The sequence below is a fragment of the Hibiscus syriacus genome, unplaced genomic scaffold (assembly GCF_006381635.1).
Source record: "Hibiscus syriacus cultivar Baekdansim isolate YM2019G1 unplaced genomic scaffold, ASM638163v2 tig00111095_pilon, whole genome shotgun sequence".
Taxonomy (NCBI): Eukaryota; Viridiplantae; Streptophyta; class Magnoliopsida; order Malvales; family Malvaceae; genus Hibiscus; species Hibiscus syriacus.
Window position 1 is genome coordinate 1,819,042 of NW_024062980.1, and position 14,116 is coordinate 1,833,157.

The 14,116-nt window shown below is 32.6% G+C and overlaps 1 non-coding gene and 1 pseudogene across 1 annotated transcript; both read left to right on the forward strand.

Moving 5' to 3' along the window:
• Window positions 1-6,763: 6,763 nt before the first annotated feature.
• TRNAR-UCU lies at window positions 6,764-6,836 on the forward strand. The gene has a single exon. It is a non-coding gene; the product is annotated as a tRNA-Arg (tRNA).
• Window positions 6,837-10,057: 3,221 nt separating this feature from the next.
• Window positions 10,058-13,656, forward strand: LOC120152813 (annotated as a pseudogene).
• The last annotated feature ends 460 nt before the right edge of the window (window positions 13,657-14,116 follow it).

Sequence of the window (14,116 nt, forward strand, 5' to 3'; positions counted from 1 at the left end):
TAGACCATCCGGAGGTAGGTATTCCTCTCTTAGGGTCATAGATATATGGTGGATACATTGTATCCAACATTGCCACATATCATTTTTAGTGAGTTGGTAGATACCGTAAACACTATCCCATATAAGAATGTAGAAACTTTTGTTTACGGTTGTCTCCTTTCTAATTTATTTATCAAACTAGGTGTTAGGGTCACTCTTGATATTCCCATCATTCTCCAGAACCAACTCAATCTCACTTCCTTAAAAGAAATCGAGATGGAAAAATGAAGGTAATCAATGGATTCGATCCACTGAACAAACATCGGGAGCTAGTTCTTCACGAGCTCCACCTTCTCCGACACTGGCAGCAGATGATGATCCAGAGCTTGAAGCTCTTATGCGCGACATTAACGAACATGTACCCGAGGATGAGCTAGCACCAGCACATCAAGATGATCAAGTACCTCAATACTTTCGATCATTTTTGGAGACATTTGATCTAAGGTTTGCATCCATGGAGTTCCATCTCACTACTATGGAAGCTCAACAACGGGAGATGAACGAACGTTTAGATGGACTCACACTCGAGATACGAGCACTTTATCCTCCTCCTCCCGATCCTCATATGGATTAAACCTTGCTTTGCTTTAGTTTTCTTGGATTTAAAACCTATTATTAAAACATTTTGAATGCTTTTGGATTTATATGTTTTTGGATTGTTTTGTTTGAATTTGATGATGTGGATGTTTGAATGATTAAACTTAAATGCTTATATATATTTGGTTTGGTTTGAATTTTCAATATTGAGCTTAATGTTTTTTTTGCATTATTCACATTTTAGATAAATATGACCAATTACCATTACACATTGTTTATGAATATTGAATTATGAAACTAATGGCTAACCTTTTCTCTTGATTGTGATCTTAGCAGCATAAGCTATTATTATTTAAAATCAATTGGCTAAATTTTTTCAAAATCTTGTTTAAAAATGTTTTATAGAGTCTTTTCGATTTAACGAAAATGGGGAGAATATAGTAAGTGGAGTAATTTTCCAAAATCAAAATTGATTTCAAAAATTATTTTCAAAGAAAATCTTAAAATTACTCAAGTGTTTTGTTATATCAAAAAGGGGGAGATTGTTGAAAACATTTTGATGTTTTGATATAACAAATGGAGTATAAATGAATTTTAAGATTTTACAAATATTTTTTTAAGTATATTCGATTACATTATTCGAATATCAAAATATTACTCCAAGTCTTTCAAAGATCAATTTCAATCCTTACTAAAATATAAAATTGTGTTTTAAACTTAAAATATTTTTTGAAATAATTTTCATAAAGTATTTCGAACCAAAATCGAGCCAAAATCATTTTTATGAAGGGATGTACCGATGCACTCATTTGATGCATCGATGCACACCCATTTCGAATGCATTTTGTGTACCGATGCACAAGTCATACATCGATGCACTCTTGAATATTTTGAAACATGGAATGCATTTTGTGTACTGATGCACAGACCATGCATCGATGCACTCCTAGCTCTTGAAACATCGAATGTAATTAGTGTACCGATGCACCCCTAGTGTACTGATGCACTAAGTCTTATAACGGTCGAAATATTTAAATTTTACACATAGTGTACCGATGCACCTTGGCTATGCATCGATGCACACCCGCTCCCAACTGTTTTATTTACTTGTTTTCACATAATAACGACTCTATTGACTCCACTAATAATCCCTAACGTTCAGAAATGATCCAATGAGTATTTAAACAAGCTTAGGAGCCATTGATCAACAAAAATTAAGAAGAGAAGCTAGAGAATCAAAGAGAAAGCATCAAACCTCAAGTTTGAGCATTTTCAAGCCTATTTCATTCAATATCCATTTTTTCTTTCAAGAACACTTATTGTGCTCAATTGTATTATTCTTGAGTGTTATTTCTTTGTTCTATAAATGTGCAAACATCTTGTCTTGTGAGGTTTTTCTGTAAGTTTGAGAAATTTGTATTGTTCTCTTTGGGAGAGAGTGTTCTCAAGAATTTGGGGTATAATTCTTAAGGGATTTTTAAGGTTACTCTTTGTCCTCAAAAGAAAGACAAATTAGTGAATTTGTGGAAAATCCTTAGTGTGGATAGCTAAGGTAGTGGACGTAGACTTTTGTTGAGAAAGTCGAACCACTCTAAATCGTTGTACAAATATTTTCAATTTTTTGCAAAAACTTCCACCAAATTTTTTATTGCCAATTCACCCCCCTCTTGGTTGATTCTTCGATCGATTAACTCAACACATATTGTTAGAGTCATTCCCAGGACACCTGCTACACCATCTGTCCAGCCAGATCTACTAGTTCCTACCATTATAGCACCTCAAGAATCCCCAGTTGATAGGTTCCAGAGATATCATACCACCGATTTCTTCGACACATGAGATGATGATCATGTACTAGTCTATCAGTGGTTGAGAGAGATCCTTAAGACTACTATTCATCTACACCTCAACCCTGAGGGTATTTTAGAGTGTGTCACCTCCCTACTGAAGGGTTAAGCTATAGACTGGTGAGAGACCATTGAGATGTCGTTAGAGCCTGAGCGACCTACTTGGGATCGGTTCTTAGACGAGTTCTGCCAAAGTATATTGGATAAGCTCATATGGATGCTTTGAGAGATCAATTCACTCAATTGACCCAAGAGGACATATCTGTGTTCGAGTATGAGGCAGAATTCCTCTGACTGAGTCGTTACACATCTAAGCTAGTCTCGTCTAAGTATCATCATCGATCTACCACAGGGTTTTATCGAGTTAGTTTATTTGGCGAAGATAGTGAAAGAGTTTTGGGAAGGAAAGTGACGAAATAGGGCAATAATTCTAGTAAAGATAGAGAAGTTGTCGAGTCATCAGGTTCATCCCAGACATTCAAGAGGGTGAGAGATTCTCAGGGGTCTTAGAGGGGCACAACAGGTCAATCTTGTCGATCTACGTATAGTGTGAGAAGAGGTGTGGTTAGATCTAATCAATGAAAGAGGTTGTTGTCTACCACTTCAATGACAAGTTTAAGGGGATCGTCGAGGGTGTCTTCTCAACCTAGTTGTTCCCTCTATGGTATGAGGTACTCAAGAGTTCGTCGGTAGGGGACTGACGGTTGTTATCATTGTGGTTTCCTGGACCATTTTATTCGAGATTGCCCAAAGACGGGGGATATATCTTCAGCGTCGACCCAACAGTTAGCTTTGTCGGTTCAGAGAGGTAGAGGATTTTAGATATGAGGGATATATTCATTCAGTCAGGCTGGTAGCAGTGTAGCTCGATTTGGGGCTAGTAAGGAGCCTATAGTTATCTCCCGTTAGTATACAGTCTAAGCTCAATATGATTGTGATACTGCTGACGTAATATTAGGTACCTTTACCCAATTTTCTATTCTAATTACTACCCTATTCGACCCATGATCTACTATTCATATATTTGTTATAACCTAGTACGATAGAGAGATATTCCAATCGATTATCTTGAGATAAGGGTCGAAGTAACTAGTCCATTAGGATTTGAGGTTTTATTGGACAAGGTCCATCGTAGATTCCAGTAGAGATTGAAGGTGAAGCTTTTTCGGTCGATCTCCTAGAGTTACCTTTTAGGAAGTTTGACCTGATTTTAGGTATAGATTGGTTGTTGGAGCACAATGTGAGTCTCAGGTGTAAGCTTCGACGGCTTAAACTTAGAAAGAATATGGAACCAAGATAGTGATGTTTGGCGAAAAGCCCAAGGGTTCAAGGATTGTCTAGACCATCAAAGCACCAAGGATGTTGGAAAAGGGTTGTGAATCTTTTTTGGCCCATGTAGGCGACACTAGAGTTTCACTTTCGATGTTAGAGGACATCCTAACGGTCAGATAATCCTAGATGTTTTTCTATAAGACTTGTCAGGGTTACAGCCAGACCGAGAATTAGAATTCAAAATAGAGGTAATGTCAAGGTCTGCTCAATTGTCCATTGCTCCCTATCGCATGACACCGACAGAATTAAAGGAGTTAAAAGTTCGGATTCAAGAATTACTGGATAAAGGCTCTATCCGTCCATGTATTTCTCCTTGAGGAACGTAAGTTCTCTTTGATAAGAAGAAAGACAAATCGATGAGGCTATGCATCAATTACCACCAGTTAAATAAGTTAACCATCAAGAACCATTATCCCTTTCCTAGGATTGATGACCTCTTTGATAAGCTCAATAGAGCATGTGTATTCTCTAAAATAGATCTGTGATACGAGTATTACTAATTCAAAATTAAGGAGTTAGATGTAGTCAAGACGACATTCAGAACAAGATATGGCCATTATGAGTTCCTGGTAATGCCATTTGGACTCACAAATGCCCCAACAACATTCATGGATCGCATGAACATATTTTTCCACCCCATACTTGGATCAGTTCGTGGTGGTGTTCATAGATGATATTTTGGTGTACTCGTGGTCAGAAGAGGAACACGACCAACATCTTTACATAGTTATCTAGACCCTCAGAGAAGTCAAATGTATGCCAAGTTTGGGAAGTGTGAGTTTTGGTTATCTGAGGTTTCATTTTTAGGGCATGTCGTGGCAGCAGATGAAATCCAAGTAGATCCTTAGAAAATTCAAGTGGTACTTGAGTTGGAACCGCCAAAGAGCGTAACTGAAGTGCATAATTTCTTAGGTCTTACCAGCTATTATTGTCGATTTGTAAAAGATTTTTTCGATGATAACATCCCCAATGACCAAGTTGCTTCATAAGAGAGTGTCTTTTGTGTGGGTTGTGAAGCAGTAGAGTAGCTTTGAACAGTTGAAAACCCTTTTAACCCAAGCCCCAATTTTAACCCAACCTAAGTCAGAAAAGAAGTTGTGTTTAGTGATGCTTCGCTAAATGGCCTTGGGTGCGTGTTAATGCAAGAAGGTAAAGTGGTAGCATATGCATCCCGCCAGCTTAAACATCATGAGCAAAATTACCCTACCCATGATCTAGATCTTGCAGCTGTAGTTTTCGCGCTCAAGGCGGAACATCAAGTTCCCTCAGGTTTACCCTGATGACCTAATATATCATATTAAACTCTCTTGAAATTTAGTCAGATTGTAAATGAGGTTCTAATTTAAGCTATTTAAAATTTCATAATTTAAATTAAGAATTTTTTTAATGTAATCTAGGGGGATTACGATATAATATTTATTTAGAATTTTTTAAATTATTGACAACACACACATCTACAAATACAACTGTTTGAATCGAGAACCTCTAGTGAGAATAATATTCATTTTAATCACAATGGTCACGTAATGAATGGGTTATTAACTTAAACATCTTAATTTAACTTTAAAAAATTAAAATAAAATATAGATGATAAAAAACAGTAATCAGTTCAATAACTCAAATTACCTTTTTCATTCAAATCAACTTTAACTCAATATAATAATTTTTTTCTTCGCTTTAACTTGTTAAATATTGGTTTATCTCAAGAAAGGCCCGAAAGCGATAAAAAAAATTGTGCAGCCCAATTAATCCCTTTGCCATATTAAAAAAAAGGACATTTGAAAGAGATCAAAACTGAATCGGACATGAATCGAACACGCTGCCTTCTGGTCTTAATTTAGACGAGCTTCCATTGCGCCACGAATTCTCGACATACCAACGTTTCTATGTGTATTTATTAACAATTTCTACAAGAAACCACAGTATTCTACAAAATAAGGGTGAGAAAAACTCGTATCGAACTGATTTTTTTGACTCCACTCGATTCAAGAGAATTTGATTCAAATAGACTAGAAAAAAATTTAATTTCAAATTAAATTGTAAAATATAATTATGTATAATATATATATATATATATATATATATATATATATATATATATATATATATATATATATAATATATATATATATATATATCACATATGAAAAAATAAATATGCATTGTATATGATTATAAAAAAAAATAATTTAAATTGGAATAAAATTATATAATAAAATTATAAATATTTAAAATTAAATTTAAATAAAAACTTAAAAATTTGACTCCACTCCACCTAAAAAAAATTCAAATCAACTTCAAGTTATTATATAGGACTTTTTAACTCGAATATTTGAGTTATTCGAGTATTTGAGTTATTCGAATTATCTTCAGAGCTATTTAGAATATTTATCCCTTTAAAAGTTATCGTGATTTTTCAACCCCAAAGGTTACCCTGTGATTACAGTTATCTTCAGAGCTATTTAGAATATTTTTTAAGACCCCAAAAATTTAAAAGCATTTTCGAGATTTCAAACAAGAATTTAAAAATAAGTTATTATAGAATAAAAGTTTATTCCCTTATTTTGACAAAATATTTAATATTTGATTGATAAACCATAAAAAATATTAAATATTATCAAATACATTACTTTTATTCTTTTATCAAGACCACGCCTTGAATACAAGTAACAGCAAATAAAAAATGTGATTATGATATGAAATTTGATTTTGAAACAATAAATAAATAAAAGAATGGTGTATTATTTTATCGTTAGATTAAGATTAAAAATTAAAGAATATTTAATAAATTAAAGAATTATAATTAAAAAAGAAAGAAACTTTTAAATAAATTTAATTTGAAATTGAATGAATTAACGAGAAATATGAAAAAAATATTAAAAATTTTATAGAATTAAATAAAATTATAGAGGCCCTCATTATAAAAATATTTTCTTCAATAATGCGGTGAATTTCTAATTAATATTTTTCTTGAATATGATAAATAAATAATTAATGTTTTAACACAAGCACCTGTGGCCTAATGGATAAGGCGTCTGACTTCTAATCAGACAATTGTGGGTTCGAGTCCCACCAGGTGTGTTTACAAACTAATTTGTTCCCTCTTGCCCATCACTGTGCAATATTTTGTCAAATCCTCATTTTGGTCCCTCTGATATTATTTAATTTGAGATCCATTCCTTTATTTTGACCCCATGTACTTCAAATTCGTACAGTTTCAGCCCCTCTTAATATATATAGTTAGTACACATATTTAAAATATTTAAATTAAAATAATTTTTTATATTAAAAATATTTATTTTAATAAGAACTGATCGGCTTCCTTGCTCGTGTTGAGCAGTGGAAAAAAAATTCCCTATATAAGGCTCTCATCAAATTATTTCCTAATCTAGGGTCATTGCTACAATGTAAAGGGCGACTTTAATTTTTTGGGTGGAAGATGCATAGTAATCCATGAGTTTTCAATTTCGCTAAATTTAAAAACGTATAATAATCTTTGAGTCTTTAAGTGAAGACTCCATGCAGACTCCATGCAGTTTTGGAGTCTTCTAAAATATTGAATCATTTGATTTAATCCGAAAAATAATGCTATAGATAGGTTATTTTAGTAATTTTTTTCAAAAAGACATTATTTCGATCATTTCCCCATGATCTAAAGGACCACTATTTAGACTAGTCCGGCTGTCAATTTCACTCGTTCATTTTAAGTTTCATTATCAAATTAAATTTATTATCTCAAGTAGACTCCGTAACGAAGGAATTATTGTTATTCATTGAAAGATGGGTTTGAGCACCATAGATATATGAGGTGTGAGCGTTCAATGTTATAAAATTGAGAGTTATCTTTAAACAGATATTATCTTATACTTATCTAGATTAATAGAAAATTAATTATTATAGTTTGAGTTTGAATTAAATTAAGGAGCTGTATCAATGCTCTAATCCTTTACCATTTTTGCACTTGTTTGGGTCCACGTGCAATTCATTAATTTTTCAACCAATAGCATATATGATATATGGCAATATGCATTGGCTAAATTTTTTGAATAAGAATTTAAATTTTAATGAATTAGATTATTGGATTGGATGTAGAGAAGCAAAATATGTCGTGCTGAATTAAAGTTTTGAGGGGTCAAAATTAATCTTTTATCATTTTTATAGATTAAAAAATCCACAATCTTAAAGGTATTAAACTACAAATGTAATATTAAGTGGGACCAAAATGCAATTTAACCATTATGTGAAGTTCTTAAAGTAATAGGTACGTGATTTGAGTTTGGAATAATATGACAGTGTCTTCACCCTAAACTATCTTTAGAGAAACGTTATTTTATACTTATAATTTGTACGTGTGCCGGTAACTATCATATGAAGCTTCTTAATAGCTTTGTTTGAAATATAGGGTTTGTTTAGTTGAATTGTGTTTTCTTTTATTTGCGGTTCCCTATTTTCAGTTTGGGACAGTAAAAATGAACCCAAGGAAAAGAGGGTTGGTCTTTGTTTCGTTTTCCTTGGAGAGGGCTTTTGGGATGGACAGAAGAAGGAAAATTAAAACTGGTAAAATTATTATATCAGCCTCTTAATTATATTTTAAATTTCATTAGAAATAAATAAACGATCTATGTATATTTAAAAAAGGACATAATTCATTTATAGTTTACATATATATTTTATGTGAGTAAATTAATTAAAAAAGAATCGTTAAAAAATTAATATTGATGTTGACTTGTCACAATATGGTAATACTATGTCAATATTAAATAATAATTAAAAATGTCACATTAATATCATTATTAATTTTTTAATAAAAAGTGATCAAAATAAAATAAAAATCTAATGTTATGTATGATTTTGAAAAAATATAATAATTTACCAAAATTGAAACTAAGTAATTAAATTAGTGACCAAGGAGGTAGTTTACCCTTAATTTTATATAATTTAAATTATAATAAACTTGAAGAAAGAAGGAAAAAAGAAGGAAATTTTGCACTTAATTTTATATAATTTTAAGGGTAAAGTGAATTGAAGAAAATTTTGGAATACAAAATATTTTAGTACTTAAATTCCACTCGCTACCTCGTTCTTATGTTGCACTATTGCCGATTTAAATTTTGCTGCCAGGAAAAAAGAAGGAAAGAGAAATCAAGACCACAACCAAAACTCAAGGTCAGCTTCTCACAACCGAAGGAACAATAACCCGCGATCCGGTTAAATTTTGAAAGATAATAAATTTAATTTGGTCCCATGATTTGTTTCAAAAATTAAATTTTGAAACCCAATGTTAAGCTTCCCTTAAACTAACACCCACCAAGCCCGCGCAAGTATAGGAGGAATTTTCACCGGCTATTTTAACACTTTTATAAAAGAATAGGATAAACTACAACTTTGTACCCCAACAACACTTTTATTCTATTTTGATCACCAACTATCTTTTTTCTCAAAATAATACCTAACATTATTTCATTTTGCTCATCCACCGTTAAAAAATTAACAAAACTGCCGACGTGATTTTTTTTTATTTTTCAATAATGACATTGTATTATCTTATTCTTTAAACATTGGGATACTAAACGTCATTAATATGTCATTGTATTATTTTTCAATAATCTTATTCTCTAAAGATTAACACAACAATATCGTCATTAATTTTTTAACAGTAGGTGACCAAAATGAAACCAAAACTAAACATTAGGAATGATTTTAAAAACAAAATGATTAGATGACCAAAATGAAACAAAAAGTGATAGTCAAGATACTAAACGTTAGCAAAAAGGAGTTACTAGGTGTTAATCTTTCTCCAAATAAGTAGATTGTAATTTATTATTTCAATTTTATTAAAATTATAAACTTTTGAGTGATCCAATCACACCCTAACAAAAATAGATAAAAACTCTCATAATCACACATTATATTCATCCAAATAAGACTTTAAAAATAATTAATTTCTCATTTTTTAAGACGTTTTCACACAAATCTAGTGGTTAATTAATAATTAGATACATTAAATATATTAAACTGTAAGTAATACAAGATATAAAAAAAACGAAAATTAATGCTGTAAATCTCTTTTATAAAAATGAATTTAAGATTTTTATTGGGCAATAATAAGCCTTTTATTTTTGGAAAGTAAATCCTATAATTTTTTTTGGAAAGTAAATCCATGTGATAACCTTTTTGAAGTGTCCAAATTCAGATACTCCCACCACGTTAACGGCTTCATTTCACCCACTACTACACTCTTCTTCTCACTTTCACTTCCACACCTTTCTTTCTTCTTCTTCTTCCACCATCCCAAACAAAAAATGCAATACAAAACACTGGGCAGATAAGGTTTAAAGGTGAGTCAACTCTCGTACGGAGCACGGGTGAGTTTCGGCAACCAACTCGATGTTAAAGAAGCGAAGTCCCTTCCTCTGGAGTTGTAAAGACAACAGTGTCAACTTTTTCGATAACGCCTAGGTTTATGCCAATGGTCGAGCATGGGTCAGGCCATCAGGGAACTTGGGTGGAAACGATCGGACGTCGTTGTTTCAACCGAGATCTTCTGGGGTGGTCCGGGGCCTAGTGATAAGGGTTTGTCTAGGAAACATATTGTGGAAGGAACTAAGGCCTTGTAGAAGAGGCTTGATATGGATTATGCTGATGTGATCTACTGCCATAGGTTTGGTTCATTCAGAGATCCATTTTTGATTTGATTTTCTGGGTTTGATATCGATATGGGATCTTGATTTGGTAATCATACATGCAACAGAATTCTGTGTTGTTCGTTTTTTACCATAAAAACTGACTTGCCCTTGGATTTACAGCTTTTAATCGAGAGTAATTTTTTTTCATGTTTCCTACGGGACTAACATGTTTATTTTTTTTCATTCTTCTCTGTATATCTGCAGGTTGAATCCGAGTACCTTCCTCTATACACCAACTATGGCCTAGGTCTTACCACATGGAGTCCTCTTGCATCTGGAGTGCTTACCGGAAGATACAGCAAAGGAACAATACCTTCTGACAGTCGGTTTATGTTAGAAAATTTCAAAGTAAGAATCACGAAATATTTAATTTCTTACTGTTGATTTTGCTTGTTCATTGATCGTTATGCGCCGATGTTAAGTGTTGAACATAACCACTGTCGTAACCGATTTTCACCCGGACACAAAATTTTACTTGGCGAAAAAATAATGTGAATAAATAAATGGTTTTTAATTAAATGTTTTGGAGTCGTCATCAACCTTTTTGGATAAGGTAGTTCGAATACCTAATAATCATCTTTTAAAAGAGTTTTTAAGAAAACATCAGTTAAAAGATAAATTGATCTACGTGTAACCAAAAATTCATTCTTTTTAGTAATAAAAAAAAGATTCGTGGTCGGTTATGTTTGGGGAAAGATTAACACCCCCACAACGCCCAAAATTGGTACCTGTTGATTATAAATTATTTCTAATAATAGAATTTAAGAATTCGAATATAAATTTAATTTATGATCCTCTTATTCCAGATTCAATCAAATAATTCTAAGGAAAAATATATTAAAATGTATATTTGTATGGTTTTATAGGGTATTTATTTGTTTAAAAATATCAGAAAATGATATCTACTTGCTTTAAGACAACACATTTCTTTAATATTAAAAAATAAATAAATATGATAAATATGATAAATTTTCCTAAAAAATAATTTAAATAAATATAATATTTTATTTAAAAATATCAGAAAATGACATCTAGTTGTTTTAAGACAACCTCTTTCTTAATATTTAAAAATAAATAAATATTATTATTTTTTAATCAAATATATATATATATATATATATATTTATGACTAAAATAAAATAATAATAAATTAATAATAAAAGTAATAATTTAAACATATTAGAATTTAAAGGATAATAACAAAAATTAAAATGTAATTTAAAGCAATGACAAAAATAGAGAAAATTAAAACTATAGGAATAAAATAAAAAAGTAAGAAAACTTATGGTAAAAAATTAAAATTAGTGATTAAATTATAAGATATCAAAATTAAAGGCTATAATTCGTAATATTATAAAATATAAGATTACAGTGTGATTTAACCTAATAAATTATTCGGGATTAAAACATAAATTAATAAAAATTATAGGTCTAATCATGATATTTACCCTAAAATTTGTATAAACATGGCAAGGACTAAAATAAAATAAAATTCGAAGACCAAATCGAAATGCTCAAAAAATCAATTCCAATGACTAAAACGTAAAAGTTACAAATCTGGGAGTACTACGGAAAGGGTTTTTCCATGCGGGAAATTACGCATATACCCCTCCCCAAAACGATGTCGTTTAAGAATGGGTATATAAACCCCAAATGGCCATCCCTAAGGGCCATTCTTCTCATTTTTATTTTCACTCTATCTCTTAAAGAGAGAGAGATTAAAATATCTCTGCCCTCTCTCTAAAAGTCTCCAATCGGCCGCCTTGCTTCGGCGTCGATCGCCATCGCCGGCCATTGTTCATAATGGCCGAAGTTTGAAAAAATACACCAAATGCTTCCTTTTTTAACCCTAGTGCCGAATCCGGCCTTTACTCCTCCTAAAAATTCTTAGATCACCCTAGATCTAAGAAAAACCGAATATTTACCTCGGTTAGAATAGCGTCTCCGGCGATGGTTTGAAGGCTCTCCTCGGTTGTAAGTTTCTTCCCCGTTCCTTCTCTCTTTCCTTTCTGTTTGATGTTGTGGGCTGTTTTTTTTCTGTTCGTTGTTGCTTGCTCTGTCGGTGCTGTCGATGGTTTCATTTTGCAGGTGAGTCGAGGATTTTATAGCCTCGTCGAGATGCTCCTTGGACCGGTCACAAAGGGCTGTTTTCGGTGAGTCACCATAGCTATGGTGTTGACTCACCATAGAGCTTCAACGTGGGTGGTTGTCTTCAAGTCTGGTTGAGGCTTCGACGAGGCATCGTGGCAGTGGAGGAGTCGGCAGTGGCAGCAGAGGTGGCGCCGCGTGGTCCCTAGGGTTATGATACCCTAGGGTTTCAAGCTTGAGGGCTCTGGACCGTTGCATCTTGCCAAATCCAATGGTTGATGGTGGATGGCGACTGGGCATGAGACACAAACACTAATCGGGTTTAGGATTTCCTTTGGGCTTCTAGATCTGGGCCACCGTGTTTGGGTCACTGTTGGGCATCAGAGATTTAATTTTTGGGCTCCGGTTTATAATATTTTGGGCCTGTAATATAAATTTAATAATAATAATAATAATAATAATATTTATAATTATAATAATAATAATAATAATAATAATTTTAAAATGGAAAAATTAGTGTCTACACCAACCATAGTCATTTAAGTTCCTTTTTCCTTTTTGTAGAAATTCCTTTTTTACAAGATTGATTTTAGGCTATGATTCACTATGTCATTTGATTCTTAGGGACATAACATCTTGTTGATGCATCCATGGTTGTAATAAATATTATTTCTGGTGTTGGCATCCAAAACAGAATAAAAAGATGAAAACTCAATTGTGTAGTGATAGTTGCATGTGCCGATATAATTCGCTAAGCTTATTTAGCTTTCCAAATTTACTGCTAAAATTTTTTTAGTTAGCATCTCTAGAGATGATTGTGAAACTTTCCCGGCTTAACTTAGCTGCGAGTATTACTGTATTATATTTGATAATATAGCCTATGTTCTTTCTGCACTACTAATTTTAACCTCCTTCCTTATCTGTCACGAGTAAGCTACTAAACTATGCGTTTTCTTGTGGAGAATCTTGCTAGCCGATCACTAGTTGATGTTGTGTTGAAGAAAGTCAATGGAATGAAGCCAATTAGCGATGAACTTGGTGTGCCTTTAGCTCAACTCGCAATTGCATGGTGTGCTGCAAATCCTAATGTATCATCGGTTATTACTGGTGCTACAAAGGAATCTTAGGTTAGTATTTTATGTATCTCTTATCATTTTATTTAATATTTTATTGGATCACTATGGATCGATGGATTTACTTTGCTGTGAGATACTTCATGGAAGCAATTGCACACTCATTTTTTAGTAGTACAATATATATAAAATTTTGCCATTTGGTGCATATTCATTTGCTTGAAGTGTCGATATATGTTTGATATAGGAGCACATATGATGATGAGGATGGAATATGGGTACTGTAATGAAAGAGTTATAGATTAACCTGGGATTATAGTCACATGATTGCAACCTATGCCTGCCCAACACTTATTTTTTTACTGAAGTATCCATGTCCTACACTCATGTTTGACATATTTACGGGTATGAGTACGAGTATATGGCAGGGATTTAAACTGCGGCGCGTTTTTGGTCGCGGACGTAATGGATGCTATCACGGTCACTGCGAGTATCGCGGACGTGAATTTTTTTT